Here is a 27,311-nt window from a genome sequence, read left to right on the forward strand (position 1 = left end):
GGGTGTCTGCCTGGTTCAGGCCCCCTCCAGATCTTTTCCCTCAGCTGAGCTCTCGCCTCCTAAATGTGCACACTAGGACTGTTTGACGTAATTGCCTTGTTGACAAAGGCAAAGGAGGAATGAAAAAAACTGCACAAGTCCCAGGCTGGAGAAGAAAATGCTTCTAAAATGTAAAAGGCCTGTGATGCTGAGGATGATGAAGAGCTGACAGTGGCTTGGAATTAAATTAGAATTTTTGAAAAAGGAAGGAATAACAAACAGGCCTTGAAACATATTAGAAGATCTTTCATTATTCTTCGCTATGACCAGCCATGTCAGAAACGGCTCTGATGCATTTGATGCATCTACACTCCTGACGGGTGTCTTTTCTTCAGTGTTTGCTTTCCCTTCACTTCTATCATTGGGTTTGAAAAAAAAAATCAATTACTTTATAGCACACAATAAGTTAAGCATTATAGTAATAATTGCAGCCTTGATTTTTCAAAAACCCTCATATTACGAAGCATCTAGGCTCTTATTGTTCCTTCTCTGAGGTTACTCATGCAATTACAGTGCAGTTAACCGCAGTGACATTAATTGGCGCTGGGAATAGAATTCTCCCTCACTGTGACAAAGAATACGCCTCAGGTATGTGTTTTGTAAATTCCTTTGCTGCGTTCCAGCTCCAACTTGTCTGTCTGAAAAGAAAACAAAACAGCAATGGCTGTTTTTTTTAATCCCCCTTTGACAGAACTCACAGAGCACCAAGAAAGGGATTCGATGGTGTGTAACAAGCAGCAGGACACTGGAGTCTTTTTTCAGCGTTAGAAATTGCTTCAGGTGTCCAAGCTTTGTACTGTACATCATACACACTAATCCACAATAACACGGCATTCTTATCCTTTTTCTACATTAAAGAATAGAAGGATGCCTGCACAGGAATATAACAACTTGACAAGAGAATGGTAGCAACTTAATCTGCTAATGTTAATCTGGAATGTGTTGAATGAGTATGATTTGGTTACAAATGACCAATTTGTGTTTGACTACTTCACTACTACTAATTCTACTACTACTGCAGTCCTTGAGGGACAGAATCCAGCAGGTGTTCTAGGTCTCTTTGAATCATTGACACCGTAAATGTATAAAATTGGTCAACATAAATCTGAAAAGGGGCATTAAGAGCAGAGGTGGAATGAAAACCCACAGACACTGCTGTGTGTGTGGATAGACCAGGAGTTTCAGCTAGGTTTCCTTCCAACTCGCTTCTATTTAACCACAATTAGCACTACTATCGGCTCCACTGGACCAGTTTAATGGCATCTCTGAGACTTCAAACAGACCTGGAAAAACTGCAGATACAACTGCTCTCCAGGACCAGAAACAAGGACACCTGGTATATAGCCACCCATGCCCTATACATGAACTTACACAAATCATATTTGCATGGCAACTGGTAACCACTAAGCTTTTGTTATAATCCAGTTTGAAGCAATCACCACAGGAGTGGCAACTATTCTATTCCAAGCCATTCATGAAAGGATTAAGCGTTTTTGCTTACTCTGCTTTCTTCATGGTGAGAAAACACTTTACACGATCACAAATTACACGTGTTGGAACGTCTCCAAACATCTAAGGAATTAAAGTGTGAGAAGTGTGGTGCTGTTGTATGAGTTGATGTTACAGACAGATATTACCCACTGACCTCAAAGACCTCTCAGTCATTTTACAAACATACCATTACGTTGTGTCCTCGGACAATGACACTGCAACTCTGCAGCTAGCATGAGTCCTGTAAACTAAACACTTGAAAACAAAGATACAAAGATAGAGAATGCAAAGGAACAAGTAAAGGTTTATTCCATGCTGAAAAGAGAAGAAAGGAAACACAATGTTTCAGCTGTGGACATTGTGTTTCCTTTCTTCTTTTCAGCATGGAATAAACCAATTACTTGTTCCTTTGCAGCCTACGCACGCTGACGCAGCTACCTACTTGAACTACAAAGATAGACAATTATGCTTTGGTATGAATAAAGCCGGTAAAGGAAAAAAAAGGTTGAAAAGGAGCAAGACAACCCACCAGAGACACAAGAATCTATGAGCCACAGCAAGCTTCAAACTCATGCCCATAAGGAGCACATACAGGTAAATTAATGGACAGTGCATTTATAACCAAAATTTCTTCATCACCAATCCAAGAAGAAAATAAATATGGTCAAGTCAGTTAGCCCCTAAAGATTTAAATACATGATCCATATTTATCCATCCATTCTCAGTAAGGCCAGCAAATCTCATCCTGGAAGCACCGGATACAAGGAGGGATTGACAGTACATGACTGCTCTTGCCTAGGGCAGGACACTAGCCTATCACAAGGCCACAGAGCCAGGAAAATACACCCATACAAGGTAAGCCGTGATCCTGAATGTTGTTATTGCTGCCGTTTGTAAGGTCTTGCGGTGGTGGATTCCAATAAACACATTAGGAAATGATATCAATAGGTTTATTTTTTTACTAGACTCTTAAGGAAGCAATGTTGTTTGGCTTCAAGCTTCATAGCTTCTTCTAAGCTGGTCCCATGTTGCACTGTTCTGTTTCTATTTCGCTGTTCTGGCCTACGTGACCTGTAGCATTGTGGTTTTGTTCTTAGGCTCTGATACCACCCATGCAATCAGACTAAACGCTTTGCCCACAGCCCAGAAGATGCTCTGAACCACTGCTCGTTACCTCTTGGATGACACAAGCAAACTGAACCCCATCATGAAGGGCCTAACCTCGCTCACCCATCATCTTTTTCTTAGCTCTCTGACAAACTAAGAAGCAAGGCAGGATCAGCATTGGACAGCATAGTACAAAACAGTTAAGTTCTATATGCTGTGTATTTAACTAAACCAATTGTTCTTACAGCAGTTTGGGAACATACAAAAAGCTTTTAGCTTCAGGTTTTATTCAGTTTGGTGTAACCTTAAAGAATGTATAATAACTTATGCGATGCGAAAGTTATTTTACAATTACAGATAAAGCATATTTCACCTACAACTTAAAGAGCGCATTGGACTGCAACCATTTCTCTCGTTCATACAGTAAGACTAAAGCATCTTATAAGACCTTACAAAAATATGCACGTCACTATAATTTCTAAAGAATTACCCTTACCTGACTGCTTTATTAATTTCAGGAAGCCTTTCGACAACAAAATTAGCTAGTAAAGAAAATCAATACCAAACGTTCTGCACTTCAAAATCACAGTGCCACTTTACCCTGGTAGATTTTCAGCTGCCAGGGACCACATTCCTACAATGGCCAGCTAATCAGGTACAGAATGGAGGTAGTGACGCATTTGTGGCATTTTGAAAACAAAAACTAATAAGTAGTTCCCCCCGCTACTGTGAACAATAAAAATGCAGCGTCAACATAACGGAATTAACCACAAGCTTCCACTGTAATACCTGGTGTCATCAATTCCACATTTCAGAAGCAAAACAGTCGTTACACTAAGCTATATATCAGACAGTGCACTATAATTAGAGGCTCACATTTTTTAACTTGTTTGTTCTGGGTGTCATATTTTCCTTTCATCTCCAAAAGAAAGTTTTACTTAAATGCTTACTTTTCAGGTCATAAAGTTGCCCCAGTAACAGCCACTTATTCTCAGAGACAACCCACTCTCTAGTATTCAAAACAGATGAGGTGTGATGGCCACATGCCTTTTTTGTGCACCTAATTTACCCCCACAGGAATGGTTTGTTTGGTAAACATCTTCTGTTTATTCAGAACATATGCTGAAAAACAATCATTTCTCAAATCCATGAGAAAGATTTCAGGGGTCATATACTGTAACTCTTTTGCCAACAGCACAGATACTGTAGCTCTGCCTGCAAAAACACCAGGCTTATTGGACCCTAAATTTGAACTAAAACATTTTTATGCTGCTTCATTTCATGTGAGAAAATGACATGTCTGTCATTTGTATGCTCTCCGGCAGTAGATGGGAATATTCTAGCAATCACTTCATCAAAGAAAACAGTGCATTACTCGTTGCACAAGAAATACTCTTCCCTGGCTGGGGCTTCGGCGACAAGACACAGGTTTGTGCAATCCAAAAATTGACAAATGGTCAAAAAAAATCTTCACATTTCTACCCTGTGTAATTTTTCCATAGACAGCTATCAGCAGGGGTCTATCACATTATGTGTGCCTTAATATGTATTTTCCAGCCTGCCAAGGTTAGAATGTACCCAAAGTTCAAAACTTTTAGAAGAATGGACTAAGAAGTCATTTACAGGATTAATTTTGTGACACATAGCTGAGTTTCTCTCCGAGAAAGGATAGAGGCAACATAAACATGAGTGTGCAGAGCTCATGCTTGCACTGTTGTTGAGATGGGCTGATTCCCCTATCAGATTTCAGTCATATTTTCAAGCTGACTAGACTAAGCAGAAGTCGGAGGTATGAGCTGATAAAAGGTGTCTTTCTCACAGCAACACGTCCCAAATCGCTTATCTCGTCACCTACTCACATGCAATCGGGAAGAGGACAGGGGAAAGATTGTTACATTTGGTGATTTGTTTTTGCTTTTCTGGTCTGATAAAAAAGGAAAAAAAAGGCACCTCCCCATAGAAACACAATGTGAAGCAAAGCTTTCATAGGCTCCTTCCACAACACATTGTTTTAAGACAGAAATAATCTGGGGAGGAAAGGCAGGCTTCTAATTCCTACATTTATCTTTTTGCTTGTTGTGACCCCTGTTGGTAAAGTGGCGACACTGGACTCTTCACAAGGTAATTTGTGTAGCCTGACAGATACAGCTGTTGGCAACAGAGCGACAAACAAAAAGCATCCAAAAATAATTACGCATTTTCAAAACTGGAAGATCAGTCTATGCCGTCATCTCTGCAGGAACTCTCTCTTTAGCGTCATTCCCTTATTTGGAAAGTTCAAATCTTTACTTCCCCTTTATTCTGAAAATTACTTTTCTTACTTTCAGATGTTAAAACCTGTGGAAACCAAAATGTTTTTTTCACTAGAATATTTAGAATACCCTTCCTGGCAGCCCTTTCTAAACTTGCAGCTTGACCCAGGTATATGAAAAACCTTATAGACTGTGGCATCCCTTTTCTGTGCTTTTACTACCTTTTTTCTTTCTTTTCTCTTGTCCCTTCCCTTATCTCTTCTGCATTTCTGGTTTCCTTTTCCCCCCACTCCTTTATTCCTGTTTTTACATTATTTACACTGCTGGATTTACACAGTTTGTTGAGGCACCAAGTCTGCCATGCCATGATGATTGTTCACTTTTGCTCATTATTGTATATTGTACCATGTAATAATCTTTCTTTTCCCTGAAAAACCAATAAACAAACTGAACATAGAATACCCTTCCTTTCAGGTTATATCCCTTAGTGGTGGATACAGAAACATCCAAACCTCAATTGTCCAAACCCCAGAATGGCAAATAATTGTGTGAAAATCAAATAAACCATAAATATATCACAGTGTATGCATACATATTCAGTAAGCACATATTTTTTTTTAAATTAGTAGTCTTCCTTCTTTTGTAGTAATGCTAAGTATACAAAAGAAAAAGAGTAAGGAAAAAAAGCAACATAACATTCTGTATTAATGCTGCAGGTTTTCATCCTCTGCCAGCTGGATGTAGAGAATCAGAAGTACAACACAGAAGAATTGTTTGATCTGACAGACAGACAGTAACACCTCACAATCCTAAGATATTTATGTTTATACACCAAAATCATGCTTTTATTTCTTCCTTGATCCATAATGGCAGCAATTAAAATACCCGATAAACTGCATCCTTTCTTTTTGTCAAAATGAAAGCATTGTGTTGCAAATTGGTAATAATATATTCATCCCTAGGTAAACATCCTTGCCATGTCCTTTTAACTGAACAGAGCTGAGCAAAATGAAAGTGATAATTTCCCCCTTTGAGAATTCTTCTCTTTAATTCTGACAGTAAACTCGCAGCTGTTACGGGGTGTTAAGTAGGATTTAAAACTTGTCAGACAAGACATGTTTGAAATTGCTTTAAATAAGAGCACTGTGTTGCTGTCAACTGGAGGCTTAGAGGAACATATCCCCACAATTGAGGCACTCATCCGGGCTGAGAAACCATGCCCCTACTGGAGAACCAACGTGTCAAAGCTGGGTGCAGCTCATTAACTTCTCACTGTGGTACACCCCCCCCTGCTGCACAATAGAGGCTTATAGTTTTGACATTTTGCATCCTGGTTTCTTTCACCACCCCCACAATGTCCTTGCCCAGTTCAGCAGAATTTCCTTTCCATCAGACATTCGGAATCTACGACTTGAGTAAAAGAAAAACTCACGTTCATCATCAAATCTCACTCGGCATTAGCGCTGTGCAAAAAGATCAGATGCCAAGAAATAAATAAGCTGCAGGACCTTCTTCAGATACTACCGTGCTTGTTTTTTCGGGGTGATGTGGCGAATCTGAAGAAGGCTGCTCTCAGACATCCATTTGGTGTTGTCTGAATCGTGATCCTATGACTTGGGAAGTCCTTCTAACGGAATGCTTATTCTTTTTGGTCATTAAGGGCAAATACCACCATACATTTGTTTTTATCGACCTCACCAAATGAGACTGGCCAACACTTTCCTCTCCAAGATAAAAGAAAATATGTTCTCAGTCAAAGAGGCAGTGAGCTCCTATGGAATTATCATTGTCTGTTTTCACAGTACATGAACAATCATGATTGATTGAATCAGGATGAACAGTCAGGATTGTAAGCATGGTTTCAGCTGGGTCTTTCAGGCTTGTAATGTCATCCATTTTTTATTTCATTCTTTAACTAGCCCTTCTAAACAAGTCACATGGAAGAAGCCACTCAAGATTTCTAGCACATTGGGCAAGTCCGAAACATTAGTACTAAGTTCTATGATTCAATTCTATGGGTTCAGCTCCAGGTATGTGAACTAATAGATGGGTTTATACACATTCGGGCAACAGCTCTAAGTGGTAGCAAAGCAAGAAAAGAGCACAAATATGAGAACAGACGGAATACTGTCAAATGTTTTCTGGGGAACAAAGGGACCAAGCCACACTCCAATCTGGGATCCCGTCTGGCTTTTTAGTCCCAGTGACTTAATTACAGAGGAAGAAGCAATTAGGATATCTTTAGAAATGTGAAAAAAAGCTTTACGCATCTCTATTTTATTTTTGGAGCCATGGATGAGTGAATGATATCTGCCATTTTCAATAAATGAGCTCTGTAAATAATCTCTTCAAAGAGAGTCAATAAATCAACAGCAGTCTAAGCTCTTATTAATGGCCACAGCTGAGATTACTCTTGCACAATTTGCCACTTTTCCATTCCATTTATTAACATTATGCTACTGCAAACCAAGCAAAGGCATTTTTTTTTTTACTTCTAGTCATGCTCATTAGCACAGCACTGACAAGGCTAAATGTCATTCTGTGGCTATTTGCGGTGCTTATCAAAAGCCCTTCTGATGCCAAAAGAGGTTCTTTCTCCTTGGAATTCTACAGTATCTATCAGCTCAGCTCACAGCACCCTCTAAAGTCCTGCTGGAATTAGAGCCCAAGTTGTTCACAGAGATTTTCAGTTTATACTGCAAGTCTAAGAGCAAATCTGGGCTTGCTGGAAGCCCTGGCCTCATATATCTATCTATAAGAAATATTTACTGTATATATCATACAACAGTATATCTATACAGTATATAAAGACCTTAGAGTTATTAGATATGAGGTGACAAATTTCTGCAGGAAGAGTTTCTCATTTTCTTTAACTTTGAAAGGAAGACAGTGATGGTAACAAAACTAGACTTATTAGCTGTCAGTCCAGACACACTAATCACTGCAGGTATGATTATTCATAAGAAAAAAAAACAGATTTTCATTCTAAAAACATATTTAAAAACTAAAATAATTCTCTGTTGAACTCAACACTTTAAACACTTAAAAAAGTTGAGGCTATCCAGTAATAGTTTCATAAGGAAACTAAATTCTTTTTTCCTTATCATATTTTGCTACCACTTGATGAAATGGTCATATGAATGTTTTCAAGAACATAAGAGGGCTTACAAACAATAGGAGGCCACCAAGCCCATCCAACTTTCTTGAAAGTAGTCGTGCCTTCAACTTTGTGACTTGTTCACTACTCCCATCATCTTTTGTGTAAAGATATGACTCCTGATCTCAGTCTTAAACACAAGTGTATGAAATTACAACTGGCTTGTGGCTGACTTTATTCTGAAGAAGTCCATCTTCATGTGGGATTAAACCACATCAGGTTGGTTTAATCCCAGTGCTGGAGGGCCAGTGGGTCTGCAGGATTTCATCCCGATCAGTTCTTAATGATCTTACCAGCTAATTACTTGTTTAACCTAAACCAATTTAACAGCTTCTCAAGCTCTTCAGATTCGACTTTAAAGGGAGCATGAACCCCTGCAGATACACTGGCCCTGCAGGACTTGGACCGGATACTCTGTGACCCAGGTGAACATGGGGTGTCTTTCTTGTGTCCTGGTCTCCACCTGCCTCCCAGAGACATGCTGGTTCAGTTTACTGGTGACCCTGAAAATTGTACAAGTACAGTACACCTTGTCAAGCACTGTGCCCTGTCTTGCTCCCCATTCTTTCAGGATTCAGGATTAGGTTCAAGGTTGTTATAACCCTTACTGGGAAAAAGCTTTTCCCCAAGGAATGGTGGACAGACTGATGCCTACATTTAAATTCTATTAAAATTTCCTTCGCCTCCCTATAATCTAATCATGACTTTATAAATGCTTTTCCAAATACATTAACAAATTCACTAATGTATCAACTACTTCCTAACACAGTTATATGTCCCTGTTTACTTTTACATGTCCTGAAGCTCATTTTCACGTGACCAAAGAAGAAAGTCCATGCTTCTCTTTGGGAGCACAGCAAAATGAATAGAGGGGTGCCGGCTCAGAAGGGCATAGTATATTATTATAACACTGGAGAGCCCCAGGACTGAGACCCAGAACGGCCGTAATTGTCACGCCCTCTGCAGCCAGAGGGCACTCCTTCTCTGTCCTGTCCCTAGTTTCCGGTCTGCTGTCCTTCCTGTCCCTCTCTTTCCCTTGGGCTATATATTTCCGGGTCTTGCACTCTGTCCTCGCTCAGCATTGACGTTCGGATGTCCTGAGACCCGCCTAGCACCAGGGCGCCCCACGTCCGCTCCCTGAGGGCATAGGTTTCTATACGGCATTCCTGAACTCTTTGCACTAATGAGCCAGGGCCTTTTTCCCGTCTCGCCGCTACGCATATGGGTCTTTTTCCGCTCTCCTGCTCCCCACAGTTAGTCCCTTTGGAAGTCCGTGACAGTAATGAAACAGTGCTGTATGTTCAGTGTTAAACATGTCCAGGTTCTGGCTGCGTGAGAACATTTTTTCAGTATCCAGGTGGGGAAGTGAAACGGCCAATGGCAAGACACGACTGGCTCACAGTCACACGGATCACTTCTGTTGAACACTTCCAAGAGTGGTGGCAGGCAGAGGTATACTACACTTGTGTTCGGCTTGGTTTTTTTTGAGAGATTTATCATATCTGGCTGATGTTGTCACGAAAAAAGGAGGCTGTTTCTGATCTTGAGAACTAAAATGCTGGAGCACCTTCTCCTGTGAACTGCCACTCTCTTTTCCAAGCAGAGTCTTTTATCATACAAAGGGATTAGATCGCCCAGTGTAAGTGCCTTCAGTTATTAGCACCTTCTTATACAGAGTATAACAGCAATCCTAAAGACACTGATTGCAAGGAACAGTTCAAATATGATTTCCTTATAGCTATTAATATGTATGCCTTAAATAGAAGCACACCGCTAAGCAGCTTATGATATTATGAAAAGAATGTTCCCTCAGGGACATAATATGCCAGCAGTGACAGTAAGGAGAGATTCATATTTACCCAGATTGGCTGTACTTACGTCAAGCAACTATGATCTTGTGGGAGGGAAAGAGGGGCAGTGGTAACAGCTTGGTTCGAAAAGCACTTACTGGGAATAAAAGACAAGCATGAAAGTGAGGTTTAGCCTCTTTAAGATTCCCAACCCAGTGTAGCAGCAGATGGGGCAGGTGCCTTTGGTTATGAGTGTGATTAGCTGTCTGTGAAGTACTGTTCCTTCTAAACAGAGACATTATGGAGTCATTGTCCAAGCTTGTCCAGGTGGAGGACCTGTCACAGGAACTAGGGCTTAACAGCACATTGCCTAGAGCACAAGATTAGAACCCAAGAAGATTTATTTTTAAATTCTTTCTTTATCCACAAACTGTCCCATAGTGGCTCTTTCCCTGTATTATTTTATTTCATTCATTTATGACTGTGTGTGAATAGAAAATAAAATCTCTTATTTGTGGAACGGCCAATGAAAAATGGTGAACATGAAAAAATAGTCAATTTACCCAACACCCTTGCCATAAAAAAATGCGAAAGTAATACTAGCCGTGTTTACGTTACCGCGACACCATAGTTTGTAAGCAGGATGCTCAAAATCTACCCCAAACCAAAAATAATCACAATGCTTGACTATTTTCAAACCAGAGAGTACATTTATAAAAGCCCAGTGCTTTGAAAAAACATAAAAGGTAAAGCAAAAAAGATACAGAAGAACAGCGTTAGGTTTTTTAAGGAAAATACACTTTTAACACTTAAAATATCAGAAGACATCACTCCCTGTTTTTTTCCCCCAATTTTGATGAACACATTAAAAGCCATAAGTGTCCTATCTTCAATTCCAAACTTTTGTTTTAACAGACACTGCACAGCAAAACAGACAACATAATATAGCTGTTTTTACATGAAAATGTGCCCTTTCATCCACCCATTCACAGAAAACCCTATTTCTGGTTGGAATGATAGAATCAGGGCAACACCAAGCTTATCCAGGGACACAGGGCACAGGGTGGGACAGGGTGCCAGTCCATCTCAGGGCACACATACAAGAAGAGAAGAAACCAGAGCAAAACACCACCGTAATCCCACATGTAAGAATCAAAGCCTGGAGCCAAGAACTGTGTAGTTAGCACTCCCACCTCACACCACCCTTGTCCACAATGCACTTTTTGGAAAGTTAAATGCAATAAATATTTGAAAAGAAAATAATATCAATATGCCGGCTCTTTCTATGTGAAATGTATTTAAATTATTCTTTCACATGGGATCTAATAGAGTTTGGAACTCTATGTGAACAGTAGCACTTTTGGACATTTTAGTTCAGCTACAGCAACATCCTGAAAACGCAAAGGTCTCGACCCATCCTCCACCTCCACCCTGAGGTTGACCACGATATCCCCAGGAGACTCTCGACCCAAAAACACAAGGGAGATGGATCAAGTGGACTTCTGCAATTCTTAAGTTTGTGCATTGTTGTCAGATGAAGCTACTACTCATGGTACAGGGCTCACAAGAGCTTCAAGCTGGCAAATATACTAACAGATCGAGAGGTTTTCATTGTTTTGTTGTAGCAGCACCTTACTCTAGAAGATCAGAAGTCTTTCCCAGCACTAAATGGCTCGGTAGCTCACCTTTATACAAAATACACAGTACACAATTCTCCCATTTACTCACAGTAACCCTCCATCTTCAACAGTCCCCCTTCAGCTCAAGCATACAGCTCTTCCTCTTCCTAGAACGAACCCAGCAATTAAACAACACTGCTTCAGTGAAAAAAAAACATAATGAAAAAGAAAAATAAGATACAAAAATGTCTGTTTTTGAGGGCTTGTAATCAAGCCAATTTCTACAAGAGGGAAAACTCTATTAAGCCTCCACAAGAAGTGTATTATTGCCAGGCACTGAGCACCGCGCTCTGCGAATAAACTTCCCTTTCATTCGAATAGCTCCCATTGTGGTTTTATCATGCTGGAGCAGCTGGCCACTTTCTTGGACAAATAGACAAGGGTGCGTGAAATAAAAGGGGAAGATTCCACAGAGATCTTTCCATTTCCTTAGGCTTTTTATCAGCCCTGTGGATGGGCACGTGGAGACGAGCTCCACTTTGCTCCCTCTCTCTTTTTTTTTAATCATTTGCCATGGGCTGATGGAATAAGAAGAATACCCACAGAATGTCCTTGCCCTGCCACCATACTTGAAGGATAAACACTGGCATATTTGGATGTAGACCCACAAAGCAATAGGAATGGTTGTGTTGGAGGGGAGGGGTAACACGGCACTGAGTGAACTTATGGTCTCGTCTTAGAGCCCTAATCCCATGCGCCAGTTTTAAAGTACAGCAATATGGTTTTTTACATACGTAGTGGTTAAGCAACAACAGTAAGGGCCCAGTAGAACAGCCTGTACGTGCAATGATCTGCGAAAAATTGCTGTCTAGTTTGCGGCCATATGACAGAGCAGTACAGGTGGCAGTCGGAAGGGAGTTTTTAACTGCTCTGCACTCACAGCTGAGCGGTGTAGCAATGATCACAGATGGCACTGACCTAGTATGAGCAATAAGTCAAAAGCAAACTCAAAATGCATCAGGACAGAGTCCAAACACAGAGGTCATGAAGTGCACGTGGAAGTGAGCTTCTAAAGACGTGTCTTGTAAGAGCTCTGACATCTGAAAATGCCGTCTTTGTTCTAGGGTACAGTTAAATATGTATGAATATAGCCCACTTAGGCCCTAGGGTTGTCAATGGTTTTATAGCCATATATCTGAATAGTATATACTCAGCCAGCTCACTCTATAGAACTTACTTCTCCCCTGTAAAAGATGAAAGCAGAAAGTGAAAGGGTTAGGGTGTAAAAGAATATTTTAAAAAATCTGTGCGTTTTATTTTTGTTGCCAAAGAAAAACCAGTGGGAAGAATTCTACAAGTATTTATGGATAATGGAAAAATAATGAAAAAAGATTAAAGCCTACCTTGGGAGGATTCGCACATTTCATTCCACTAAATGATCCTGATGCCTTATTCCTGTGACAATGGGGCTCGGAGAGTTCCAGACTCCATTATGTCCTGAAAATAGCAGGCAGCCATCGAGAGCCTCCATTCACCCAATTAACTCAGGAGAACTTCAAAAGGACTACCTGCAAATTAAGGGCTCAGGCCGTTTGTCTCTCTTGTGCTTTGGTACAAAACAAGAGAATGGAGTCCGTTTTAGACTCATTAAGAATAAGTGAAGGGCAGTAATTGCCCTCCATTGCTTACCTTCCATTCCCACTATGATTATACCTTAGTGCTTCCAGGTGCTGTAGGCCAACTGCTTGCTGAAATTGTGTACTTAACCCTTAGCATGCACCTTTCTGCTGCGTTTCAGATATTTACAAAAGGCTGCCAATTTACATCAAAATTCACTTTGATAGCATCTCACTGTTAAGTTCCAGTTTGACAGCCTGGTGTGCAGAAGAAATGCTACTCGGGCAGTATTGAAATTGTCAGTTACATGATAGCAGGTGAAATGACCAAGACCAGGAACTGACCAAACACTAACCTTTTATTTCTCCTGTGGAAGAGATGTTGACCACCATGATGATCCAGTGATTAAAATTTTATTCTCTGTAGCTATGAAAAAAGTCAAGTAATTTAAGCCCCTATGTCTTTTTTTAGAGTTAAGAAGAGACCTAGCAGCAAAAGCAGAGGTTTTGTGGAAAGATTTAAATTGTGCAACAATAAACTCTACCAAAGACCAAATTATACTACTGTAAATGTCATGGGTAGAGAAATTGGAATACAACATGCATGTTACTCTCAAGGTAAAAAAGAGCAGGAGAAGGACAAGCACAAGAATGGGAAAACCTCATAAAAACAGAAAACCCAAGGTCTAGAAGCTCCAGAAAAAAACAGTCAGTGGTCTGGTGTCACTGGAGGCATTAAGGAGAAGGTTTTTACCATAAAACGAGAAACGAAAACATCCTTGCACATCGCCCACTGATTTAAGAGGAAACTTGCTGTAATAAGTCCAAAAAAGAAGGACAATAGTCAGAGTCATACAACCCAGGCCATACTTACCAAAACTTTTTAACTCTTTTGTACACGAACAAGCCGAGATTTAAAACAAATCTGAAGAAAAACATAACTTTAGACACTTAGTGAGCATGAACCGATGTGTCAAAGTGCGCTGAATTCTCAAACTTTTTTTTTCTTTCCCGGTTATTAATTTGTTCTTCTTTAATAACACAGAACAGATTGAAATTCTTATTGAATTTGTTCCTGTTGTGGAAAACGAGACTGACACTCCGTGTCCTTCAGAGTAGAATGGCTGTGTGCTTCTCATACCAAAACTTTCAATGTTTTCCTTGAATAAATCATTCGCATCTATTGAATCCTTTTCGTATCACAACACAGCCGTCCTTTCAATGCAGAGAGAAAAGGGGCTGAATAACTTCGAGCTTGAGAGTTACCTTGCTTTCAAAAGAATTAAGGACCAGTTGCCAATATTGTGGATCAACTATGCTCAGAATAAAAGGGGCATTCTTGTGTTACCTGGCTAGGGAATAAAGCCACAATGGACTTCAAACAACAAGCAAGGCACAATTCATGGATTGATTTTTACTTCAGGGACCCTGAGACTTTTCATGACAGACAATATCCCCAGAAGATAGGCATAATGCAATGAATTGCCTGAATAGCTGTGGTATTACACTCACGACTGTTGTTGGCGGAATATAGGTGCTGTTCAGTGCACCTCAATGAGTGACCTCAATCTTATACTCTTTCATTGTAATAGCTGAAAGTGAAAGCAAGCTTTGAGCACTGTAGTCTTGATTGTTCACGCATTATATGGCAAAGACCATGGCTTTGATAGCTTATATCCATTTTTACCCCTCTTCTTCTTCCAAACAGTCAAGAGAGAGAGTATCCTTTTCCAATGCTGGATCACTGTTTGACACAACAAATACTATCAGGAGAGGAATCCAGACAAAACAGGCTTCCTATTCTGGTTTATCCTCTGTTTAAGGAACGCAGTTCCTGTAATTTGTATTGGCCTTTATTCCATTTCTGAATTGCTGTGATCCCTACAATATAATTAATGGTCGGCAAAATCTCCCACTGCACAATTGTATACTAATGTACATCAACTGGAAAAAAAATAAAGGCAAGTAAAGGAATGATGAGAATATGCAGATACAAATATTCTGGGAGAAATGGGAACAGTCATTAACACACGTCCTCTTTCTTCGTTTGCTGAGAGTGAGGACAGGAATGAAGACAGATGGTGTCTGCAAGTGACTGGAACATTTAGCTCAGAACCACTTAGGCTGGATAATTTCTCATAACGCCCTTCTACACACAGAGTAGTAGGAGACTGGAACAAGCTACCCAAACATCTTGTAAAAAGCTTATACGCTGGCTTCTGTCAAGAAACGCTGGATGAGAACACATGATCTAGGCCAAATGACCTCTTCTTCGCAAACTTTCTTCTGTGCACATTTTTGAGTCTAATACAGAGAGAAAACAGCAGCAACTGCTAATACTTACAGGTCATGCTGAGGATATTTCAACAGGGAAGCCAAAATATGCAACCTACAGTATTTCATTTATGAGGCATTTTCTTGTTGAATTTTCATACACAATTTCTCTTCACAATTTATAAATTAGGGGAGAGCGTGGAACTGTTTTTTTTTACTTTTATCCTCATTCGTCAAGGTTATAAATGCAAAGACAAGCATGTGTCATATCTTTATGTTGATATTAGCACTAAATACCTATATACTGCAAGGAGGATTGCTTAACCGGATTGTATCAATGTATTGCAAGGTTTCTTGCTCTACTTTGTTCTTTATTTTTTCCCCGTTATTGTGCTTTCTCTTTCTTTGCCTCTCCTCTTGCATTCCCCATGTGCCCTGTTCTTGTCAGAGAAGCACTGCCAACCGTTCACATCAAGGCTTTGGAAACTACCTGACTGACACTTGCTCTCTGCTCTTTAGCTTTCCCTTCTCTCGCACTCTCAGATAAGACATGTTTCTTATCACCTTGGAGTGGGAAGATTTGGCCTCTGTCCAGGAGAGCAAACAGAGCACGAAAACCACTGTCTAGACACTTCAGGTGAAGAAAAAAATACTCCCTTTCACAGAAAATACCAAAACGCTCTCCTAACGTCAGGCGTTTCGCAGGACTGTTTGTGAAAAATAATCATATTGGGCTAAACTGCCTCACAGGGCTGTCCATGACATTAACGTCCATGTGGGTTTTATGAGCAATACCCCTGGCCTGCATTTATTACAGTGTTGTACCAAAAAGAAGTTAGGCACTTGTTAAAACTGAATTCTTATTCTCTCCAATGTAACCTAAAAGATAGTTTACAGGATAATGACCATCATCAATTCCTAAAGATTCCTGTAGCTCAGTTTAACACTCCTTGTCGCTTCCTTCTTCCCCCGTCTGCAAGGAGGTCAGATAAGGGGTGAGTGTCTTGAGGACATGTGGCAATTATCAGAGCTGGCAAAATTAAAATTATACAATGTCCATAACGAGTACCATAAAACTGTGCACTGTGACTTCCCTACAATAGTTAAAAAATACATTAACATCAAAATTATGTGGACAATTATTTAGGTTATGTCAGTGGAGCGTGTGCCAACAATCCAGGACACTGATGTTTGCAGATCGTTGTGCATATCTATATAGATGTTTATTGAGACTGCAAACATTACTTGCCCAGCCTCTAACAAATGAACAAATGAGCAGGATTCTTAATCATGTCCAAAAGCTCCTACAAGCTCCTATCTATCCAGTCATTACAACCACCACTCTGCACTATTTACATTCCTGCATGTGAAGAACCTTCCCATCTCACAACTCAGCAAAAGGGCATGGTATGCTCAAATTAGGTCATCACACAAGTAAAGACAGGAGAGATTGTCAGAGCTTCCAGAAACATTTCCCTGGAAGCCATGAGGTAAAACATCAAAAATAGAGTTGCTCTACAACACAAAACATGTCAGCCCTTCTTATAATTACATTTCACCTGAAAAGCACAGGATTTCAAATGGGTTTTGTTTAGATGCCAGAATAAATTGTTTTGCCCTCCACAAGTGCAGATGAATCAGTACTTCGGGTATGGCATGGTTTCATGGGGACGTGGTCTTTCTTAATAAAGCAATTGTTCTAATTCTTACCTTAACCTCTGATATTCTACTCGAGGATCAATTGCTTCAACACACATTTCCACTGGGGAGGAAGGTCACCATACACAGTTAGCCTACAAGTGATGTACTTCTGTGAGAGGACATACAGAACCATTCCAGCCAGCCCATGTAGCACACAAACTGCAACAAATGCAAATCAGCCATCAGCCCAAACTCCAGCCACAGTCTGTCCTTTTGTACCCTCACTGAGAACATCATGACACAATAATATTGACTGCAAACCCTCCCCTGTCCAAGAGCGGATTCTGAAGGTTACATTCTAGGGTTCAGAATGAGTTGGGATTGAAGAGTCCCAGGGGGGAAAAAGAGGCAGGATTGCTGAAAAAACGCCCCACAATCATCTAAAAGCCCTGAGGATGATTTTGATTTGATATACTTTTCTGCTGCCTCCCTAGTCATCATCAACTAACACCATGGTCTGCAAACCTTACTGGCAGAGCTCCGCAGAGAGAGATCCTTATGTGATTCTCTGAATGCACCTACCCACTTACAACCCCTTAGGAATTGGTAACCTTGGTCTCCTGCGAGTCAGCCCCAAAACTTTCAAGGAGAACTAGTCCAGCAAGCCAAGAAAAGACCAGGATTCAGTGACACATCAGGCAGGCAAGACGATGATCTTTGTGCAAGCTCTGATGTTGCTGTCTGATTTGGCAGGGCGAGCCTGAACATCAAAAAGCCATCAAGCCCCGCAATAAAAATGCAATCCTCATGGCCACATGTTTGAACGTGTTCATTCTTATCATTGTTTCACACCTCTGTAAATATCAAAAAAGCACCAGGGCGTCAATGGAGCTCGGCCTGTGATTAGCACCTCAGAAACAGACTGAATGTCACGCTTCTTTGTGTGCGTTTATATATAAATGTACTGTTTTGAGTGACTCATCCATTCAACCTGGGACTTAAGCTTCATAATGGAAAAAAAAAAGGTCAGCTGCCTCCGTCTTGAATTAAAATACCAGTGTCACATTTTCTTTTAAGACGTTATACCCATGACTAGTTTTCAAAACTGGCTTCATGATTCCATTGGTTAGGACTAAAAAATAAGAAGAAACGTGATTTTGGCAAGCATTTAGACAAAGATCTGCGTGTGCAATTCAGTGTATGTCATAGAGCAAGTGGGTGTATTGTAGAAGTCAGCATTATTATAGCAGTGGGCATGTTTGCAGCTCAATGTGAAATAATTCTGCTTTTCTATTGAAAGAGGTAGCTAGCATGCTTTTCTTTTCCCAATTCTTTAATTTCCTACCTGTTGCTTTTTGCTTGCCCTTGCGTTCTGCCTTATTCTACACCTTACTTTCAGCTTACACCATAATTTCTTGTTTTTAACAAGCAAAGACACTAAAATAAATCTTGTATTTGCATATCTGAAATGCACATTCAGCCAATGAAAAGTGTAACAGGGTAGAGTGCATTATGATTCACAAAGGCTTGTTTTCACAATTCTATACCACAGCTCTAACTGTCATCCCATCAAAGAATCCAATAGAAACACATCTGTCTTTTGGTCCATTGTTAGTCAATCTATGTGGTCAAGGGGTCTCATCTCACTTATAACCTGAATGTTCATGCACAAGGCTTTCATTTAGTCTCTGTTGTGTTTGGGGAGGGGTCCTGTGTGTCTTCTTACAACACTATAATTGTACAAATAAAACCATGTGCGATTTTAAGGAATGTATGTAACACAATCAATGTAACACAATTTGCAACATCAGCCTTCAGCCCGAATCCCAGCCTGGGTGAACCAGTTTTGTACAATCACGGAAAACAATAAAAAGATCTGTCGACTACAAACCCTCCTCTGGCCATGAAACAATCTAACTTTTTTAAAGCCCCATTACAATCTACATTACTTTGTTTATAGTACTAAAGGGGTCAAGGAGCCCCAAATACTAGTGATTTCAAAACGTCACCACTCAACCACACGTACTGACAGCTTATTTGTTATATATATTTTTAGAAACTCGTGGTTCTTTAACATAGATTTTTTTTAAAGTTTGAAGTTTGTTTCAGATAGCTGCATTAATCAAAGGGGATACTGGAATGAGACGGAGAGTTGGCTTGAGACCTGTTGAAATGAACCGTTTTTTGTTTAAAACAAGCCTTGCTCTCCAGGAGCCCTAACTCACATAAAAGGCTTTTCCTTTTAAAGCCAATGAAAACAATCCAACAATAACAACAACAACTAAAATATGCCCAGAACATTTGATGATGAAAAGACTGCATACTGTTTTGCAACTGTGACACAGTATATGTAAACTCTTTGAAAACAAAACATAAACGTTTTACGGGATTTTTTATGGTTTTAGTTACTAACATTCTCGTTATTTTATGATTTAATTGTTTTAAGAATAACAGCAAGATTTACTTCCTTGTTCTTCCTCTTACAATACTCAATTACCTTCATATCCTCAGCAAACTCTATTTCCTAGGATGGGTTTCATCTGATGCACGGCTTACAGTTGCATTCGACAAAGAACGCGAGCTGGAAAAGAAGGAAAGAGACCTTTAAATTAATGCTGAAGGCGAATACTGCCACCTAGTGGATTGCGGCTGTTATTAAAAATATAGAATACGGGTTTCCTCCAGTCGAAATCAGCCGTCTGCGTTTACTGTAACTTACAGTGTAACCGACTATTGGTGATATTATATTCAATTACATTCTCACGATTTGTTGTTGCTGTTGTTATTTCAATTAAATCATGACCAGGATGAATTAAAACACAGAGAGACCGTTTTCATACTCACGTGGAAAGAAATATCTATACACTTTGACATAGTAAAGGAACAAACTGTTCTCTATTATATTTTAAATGAAAAGTAAATATGTTTATATATTTCCCTTCTTTTTAAATAAAGGTGTAGTGGCTTTTATGTATTTTGTTTTTCAGCCCTGTACCAGGACCACTGCCCTTCTTAATTTTTATCATTGATCTAGATTCTGGTGAAATTAGAAAACTACAAGGATTGACACGAAGAAGGCTCCACAGCCGAAACGTTGTGTTTCTTTTCTTCTCTTTTCAGTATGGAATAAATCTTTACTTGTTCCATTGCAGTCTACTCATGCTGACGCAGCTACCTCCTTGAACTACAATTGGTAAACTACTCGTTTTTACAGATAGCAGATGACGTTTTATGTAGACAAGTGCAGGGTTTTGCATACAATTCTAATTACGAAATGGTCAACCTTGAGCTAGAAGCAATGAAAAATAAAATGTTAGCAGTAAAAAAATATACAATATTTAAGACTATATAGTCAAAAATTTAGAATTCATTGTTATGTGAAAAATTGTATTGCACACTAATAAGTTATTCTTAAGAATCTTATTTACTATTTTAGACACCATGTTACAGGAAATGTTACTGATTCCCATCAGTCCAGAGAAAAGGAAGCAGATTCATTTTGGGATTTATGGGAATACCCCACATGGATGGGCTGAAGGAACTGAACTTTTTTAGGTCCGAACACATAGGAGACTATGAGGGAACTTGAAACAAGTAATCAGAATCCTCAAAGGCACTGACAAAGTCAAGCCGATGGGCTTCTTCAGAATCAACAGTGAAACACAAATCAGGGGACACAAGTGGAAACAACATGGAACGTGTGAAAAACCCAGAAGAGGCACTTCTTTACACAAAGAAGTACGAGAGTGGCTCACACTATTCAGACAAGCTATTCAGACATGTTGTTGAAGCTGACACCATGGCTACTTTCAAGATGAGGCTGGAAGTGATCCTGGGATCTATAAGCTACTAACTAGTAAAAAGGCTAGCTGGGTAAAACTGTCCCCTTTTGTTTCTAAACATTCTTATGTCCTTACCTGATATCCAATTCTCAGAGACAGACAGACAAGTGATGATTTCACACACAAATACAGTTCCTGTATAAGACACATCTGTTCTTGTCTTTCAGAGATGAAAGATCCCAACGAAGTTCTAATGTAAAACATGTACATTAATGTGTCCAATTCATCTCATCATCAATTAAACAGGAAATAGATGTACATAACATCATACTCAAAGAGAAAATAAAAAGACTATCACAGCTGTAAGAAATTAGATTTAGAGGTCATGTTATATATAGGTATATGTAATCACATATATAGTGGGCCTGTCCAAAAACATTTAGTGAAGAGAGAAGGTTTTCCAGTGGTTTGTACCAGGCTAGGGATGAAATATGTGTTTTAGTGTGGGTATGTGTTACACTCAACATGGGGGCAAGATCAGAGAAAAGCTCTCCTCAGCTTTACCTGTCTAGACCTCAGAAGCTATGCAGTCCTGGGCCTGGTCAGTACTCCTGTGGCAGATCACCAAAGTAGTAGTGTTGCATAACCAGTAGGTGGCACTCTTCCAAGCCAATACCTTGGTATGGTGGCAGACGACACTGTGTGTAGATAAGATAAGATCACTTTTTTTATACAATTTCTTGCATCACAAATTCCTCTTTTTGCCTACCCAGCTTGCTCTCCAGGAGACAAACAGATAGGGAGAGAGAAGCCCAGGGTCAGAGCTTAGGATCAGCCATTGTACAGCACCCCTGGAGCAGATGGGGTTAATCTTCTCAGGGGCTCAGGGGCCCAACAGAGTAGGATTCCTCTGCCAGCTGCAGGATTTGAACTGGCAACCTTCCAGCCACAGGTGCGGATCGTTAGCCACAGAGCCACCCCTTAAAAGGTCTCAGCTGCTCAAACAGGGACTTGAACCCTGCACCCTCAGATTAAAAATCTGATGCTCTACCAACTGGCCTATCCAGGCCTATATCGCTCTCTTTCTATATGCTGTTCTTCAGAGGAAGAATGCAATCAAAGTCCTGATTATGGAGTTGAGGCGCTTGGTCAAATTTCACAAATAGATAGATAGATACTTTATTGATCCCGTGAGGGAAATTGCAGTGCAACAGCAGCTTTACACAGACAACACAGCCACAGTGTAACAAATGATACAATAATAATAATAGTATAATACATACAATACAATCAGTACAGTGAGGGGTGCACTAAAAGAGTTACCCACAGTCCGGACACACAAAGAACAAACTAGAACAGAACAGTACACAGAAAAATCATGTCACATATGAATATAAATATAGATGTAAATATAGATATAGATATAAATATAAATGTATTGCACAGGTCCCTGGCATATACAGTATTGCACAAAAAACGGTTGCAAACGGGAAAAAGAAAGAGAACAGATGTAGCAATAGATGTGTAGATGCGTTCAGTCCAGAAACAGGTCACTGTCAATGTTGCCTCTGCCCAGACGCAAGGTGGATCCATTGTACAGTCTTATGGAAGAAGGCAAGAATGACCTCCTGTAGTGCTCCCTGTCGCACTGTGGATGGATCAGCCTACTGCTGAATGTGCTCTTCATTTCTACAAGCCTGTCATAGAGGGGATGGGAGATGTTGTCCATGATGGCCTCTAGTTTGGACACCATTCTCTTCTCAGCCATTACCTCCAAGGGGTCCAGGTCAGACCCAATGACAGAGCTTGCTCTCCTGATGAGCTTGTTCAGCCTTTTAGAATCCACTGCTCTAATCCCAGGGCCCCAGCATACCACTGCGTAGAAAATGGCGCTCGCTACCACCGACTGATAGAACATATGTAGCATCTCACTACATACTGTACATTGAAGGACCTGAGCCTCCTCAAGAAGTAAAGTCGGCTCTGTCCCTTCTTATAGATGGCCACGATGTTCTTAGACCATTTCAGTCTATCGTCGATGTGCACTCCCAGGTACTTGTACGAGTCCACCATCTCCACGCCACTCCCATGGATGTAAATGCACGGTTCAAAAGAGCAGAACTGTTAATGCTGCTGCCCTGGTTAAATTCCGCCGTGGGATTGCACAATGTACCCTCTCCGAGATCCCCTCTTCATTCAACTGGTGAAGCAATTTCTTACTTTTCCACTTTTCCACTGTGCAGCCAGTGAATAATGGCTGCTACACATCACCAGTTGCAGCTGCAGGTCAGTGGTGGATGAAGTGGGTTCTTCCTACATGAAAAGTACTTTGGGATCCTATGGGGTGAAAGATACAAGGAATCATTGTTGAAAAGAGTAACTCCTGACAAGCAGCCAATGTGATGACAATATACAAAATAGTTTGCATCTTAATAAAATCTCAAATTGCCGTAAACATTTCAAGCCTATTTTCACTCCATGTGGAGCTTTGTGTGAAAAAAGAAACTGGGAAGCTCGGAAGAGTAATAAAAAAAGACAGAATGAGGGTGAAAGAAAAGTATTTGCAAAGATAGGAATACAAACGTGTGAAACACTTTTATTAAATACAGGTGATCTTGAAATATAGAACAAGCAAGAAGCACTGTTTCAAGGTCATCTTTTGTTGCCAATTATATGTTTAGTACACATTTGTTTCTTTGTAGTGTTTCTTTATTTTCTTCATTCACGTGAGTATAGTCGAGTACAAGGACATCATTAGCTGACAAGGGCAAATGGGGGTATTTTTTGGTTGCTAATACCTAATCACTCTCATCTAGCTATTTCATATAAAGGGCCTAGGTATCAGATCCAACAGTACAGCAATGTAGCTTGTTCCACTCACCCACAACCCTATGTGTACATTTTAGACTTCACCGTAGTTTCCCTTTGTGGAATGCCATATGTCTGCTTTCTGTGTGATTCAATGCAAATCTACTCTTTGCCAATGCTGTATTTTCACAGCTCCCAGAACTTCACCTGAAGTGCTGCTGCTGTTATTTAAAATTGCTGCCTGCTGTTTGTTTTCAAGCCAGCAAATCCTTCTTTGCACTTTTGTTCACTGACCTTTATAGAACAAAAAAGTTTGGCTGGAAGATCAAAATAGGCAATCAAAAGAGTATTTGTTTTTTCGATTTAAAATGCTTTAAAAATCACCTAACATGTTGCATTCACACAGTGAGAAGTGCTTTTAAGGGTCTGCCCTAGAACAGATTAGGGAGGATGAGGAGCCCCCCCCCCGATAATGAGACCTGTGCTGGAAAAGCTTCCAGTCAGTGGTAAACAGCCGGGCCAATTAAGGATGAGCAGGCCAATCCTACAGAAGCAAAAGCAAAACACTTGAATATAATTGCACCTCTCTTTTCACCTCACCAACTTAATTGCTCTAATTATTTGCTTAATTGCTTCAGATAACTATTTTGCCCACATCTTAATGAGCTGCTAATTAAAAGATAACAATGAAACCTGGAGGACTATGGCCCCTAAAGCCCTGTGCCTTTCCCCCTCGTGTGCACTGAAGAAGGTCAGGGACAGTGGAAGTGCTGGGGACTGTTGAGAGCTGCGCACTGCTCTTGGAGATGAAGTGCTCACGAGGAGTGAGGTATATTGGCACCGACCGCCGACGTGCACAGCCCTGCCAGCTGGAGGATGAGAAATATACATGCTTTCTTTGCTGTGCCCTAAACCAGAAACCAGCTTGTTTTGATTCAAGACGTTGTTAATGCCACAAGAATCGGGTTGTGGTTCTGCACAGATGGCAGCTCTCCTGGGAACACAGAAGCAGAGCGAGGTAGAAAAGATATGCTTCCCGTGGAAGAGGGAGAGGGAGAGAGAAAACTTGTTACCTCTTAGTTTGAAATGGAGACGCGGCAGGCGGCAGCTTGGTAATAATTTGACAAATCCCCCGAGACAGACAGAAAGCCCAGGCACTCGAATGATCTCTTCAGTGTGGCAAATCAAAACCAAATTTCCTCCCGGGCAACTCGAACGGGTGAGGAAATACCTGAGGCCACCTGGGCCTGCTCCAAAGAATTGGCCAAGACAATTTCCCTCAAATCAACTCTCTATCTTAATCTGACAGCCAGACTCGATTAGGAAGCGTGAAAATTACTTCTCTCCCCACCAGCTGTCGTCCTGAAATTATCTTAATTGTGCGATGATTATGCCTCTAAGCCCCCGCGAAAGTGAGGCACCACTCCTCTGGAAAAGGAAAGTTTTAGAAGTCTCTGCACACACCTAGGCCCCCACAACCTGAGACTGGGGGCCTGCGCAGGCAAGCAGTAAGCTGGAAAATCTCACGCTTCCTCTGCCTAAATTCAATCCGCCAGTTCACACAAAGGAAAAGGGATCGGTTACAGTGACACAGGCCTGTGAAATAGCCCAACTACCACAGCTTGTCAAGACATATGGAACTTAGAGTCTGCTCTAGGGACTTATGAATGAATAATGCAGGCATACACATATTCAAGCGGTCACGCAGATATGGAGAAGCTCCATAGCCTTGGCAAGGCCTCCTTAACTCCTTGAGTTCACAGGGAGCCCTGGCAGTACAGGCTGCCAGACCAGTGAAGCCAGGAGTGCTACCATCTGCAAGACTCAAGTCGCTTAAACCTGAATAAATTAGCGAAATTTCGAAATTTCGTCGTACTTTTTTCTGCTCTTTCTCCACCCCCGCCCACAGTCTGTCATCACCGCCCTTCGCTATCTCCAGGGCCCCTCCTCCTTAGAGCCCGCCTGTCCAGACTGCTCTCTGGGCACACCAGACATCAGCGCCTCCTGCCAGGCCTCTCTCGTATTGGGAGCTCCACCTCCACCCCAAACCCCCCCTGCAAAAGGTTCGTGCAGTGGTGAGCAAAATGCTGAAACCCCTTCAAAGACAATGGGCTGTGGGACATTGGGTCGCTTGCACGTGACAACCAACTTGTACTAAAAAAAAACGTATGTGTTTAATCATGTCATGTCATTTGCCAAACCACTTTATACCGTACGGTGTCGCGGGAAGCCGGAGCCTACCCGACAAGCAACAAGCACAAGGCAGGGTTACACCCTGGACAGGGCGCCAGTCCATCGCAGGGCAAGTGCAAGCCAATTTGTTCAGCGATCTTATCCTTATTTTACGTATATATTGCGGCGAGCGGAATCATGGCCCGATCTTTTTTCACTCACAACAGTGTTAATTCTTCCTCCCGCACTGACTTGCAGTTGGCTTCCTAGCCATTGGATCCGTCCGGCGGCCCGTCATGAGAAGAGCTAGACATTAGGAGCCGTGTGTTCCACAGGCCCAGCCCCACTTCCCAGCCTGTGCCCAGGCTCCGGAGCTCCCCGAGAAACGGTGGTCCCTGGAATCCACGCCTGTGCTCCTCGTGCTGCTGAATCCTAGCTTATTCCAGCAGTCTCCATCTGATAGCTTTATGAAGCCTTCCTCCCAGCCCGTCGACACCCTTGCGCCGCCGCGCTCGATTGTTGATTTTTTTTTTTATACTGGGAGAAAAGCTAATCCAGCGCATTGTTCGCTGACGAGCTGCCAACACTGGGGCTCTTATCTGCTCGCTTGGCTGTGTTCCTCGGGTCGCTGCACCTCTCTGTGCAGCAGTATGTAATTTTCTGACATTAATCTCTCCTCTCGAGTAATTCCCCGCACCTAAAACCTCCAAACTAAGCACTCAATGGCACGACAATAACAGTAATACCCAAAGAATGTGGAAGCCTCTTTCCTGCACAGAGCTGTGGCAAGATGTTAGCGCACTCTGGTATTCTGGTTTATCAGCGGCATTATACCAGCCTAGAGGATTGCCTTTAGAAACTTTTCCCCCTTCTCTCTATTGTGAAATCCAGCCTTTCACTCAAAGCATTAAAAAAAAAGGCCAGTAACAGATTTTCACTTGTCGGAACCTACTAGTAAGATGGCCAAATCTCACCTAGCTTCGGATTTCTTTTTCTAATCAGTACTTCCCATTCCAGGCACTTGAGGCTCCTTCTCTTGGATGCTTCCGTATGACTTTGGAAGAAGTTCTGCTTAGTGTTGTACTGTTCACAGGGTGGCCCAATAGCCACACTGACCACCCGATGTTGGCCCTGAGGGAAAATGTCCTAAAGCAAAAGTGAAGCAAACCATGTACGTGTGCTGTATATCTAGCCTCCAGGGACTCCCATGACCCAAGGATCATGTCTGATAAAATCCCTCTATAGCGAACTACTGCCTCAATATTGCATTCAGGCAGGTCTCACGTCAGGCTGTGCAACATGATGGTTGTTCACTACAAGTGCAGTGTGCTTAGGGGTCCAAAAGTAACAAGAAAATTACCGAGTAGCATCATCAGGCACTGCAACTGTTCTCAGGATGGCCTCAGGATCAACACTCTCTCTCCAGTGGGGAAGTAAATAGTGGGTGTTTGTCAAAGACTTGTCTAGCCCATGCAAGAAATGACATGTACAGTAGGTAGCTGCATCAGCATGCATTGGCTGAAAAGGAACAGGTAAAGGTACTTACTGAAAAGAGAAGAAAAG

The 27,311-nt window shown here is 41.2% G+C and overlaps 2 long non-coding RNA genes across 2 annotated transcripts in view; both read right to left on the reverse strand.

Annotated features, from left to right (window-relative positions):
- LOC138242181 (uncharacterized) overlaps positions 1-19,568 on the reverse strand; it is a 58,410-nt gene extending 38,842 nt beyond the window's left edge. Inside the window, exon 1 of the long non-coding RNA XR_011191432.1 lies at positions 19,484-19,568. This is a non-coding gene — a long non-coding RNA (uncharacterized lncRNA). The remainder of the gene's footprint in view (positions 1-19,483) is intronic.
- Positions 19,569-21,931: 2,363 nt separating this feature from the next.
- Positions 21,932-26,234, reverse strand: LOC138242199 (uncharacterized). The gene is made up of 2 exons (XR_011191448.1): positions 25,971-26,234; positions 21,932-23,105 (listed from the first exon to the last, which is right to left on the reverse strand). It is a non-coding gene; the product is annotated as an uncharacterized lncRNA (long non-coding RNA).
- Between the last annotated feature and the right edge of the window lie 1,077 nt (positions 26,235-27,311).

Source organism: Lepisosteus oculatus, chromosome 13 (assembly GCF_040954835.1).
Source record: "Lepisosteus oculatus isolate fLepOcu1 chromosome 13, fLepOcu1.hap2, whole genome shotgun sequence".
NCBI lineage: Eukaryota > Metazoa > Chordata > Actinopteri > Semionotiformes > Lepisosteidae > Lepisosteus > Lepisosteus oculatus.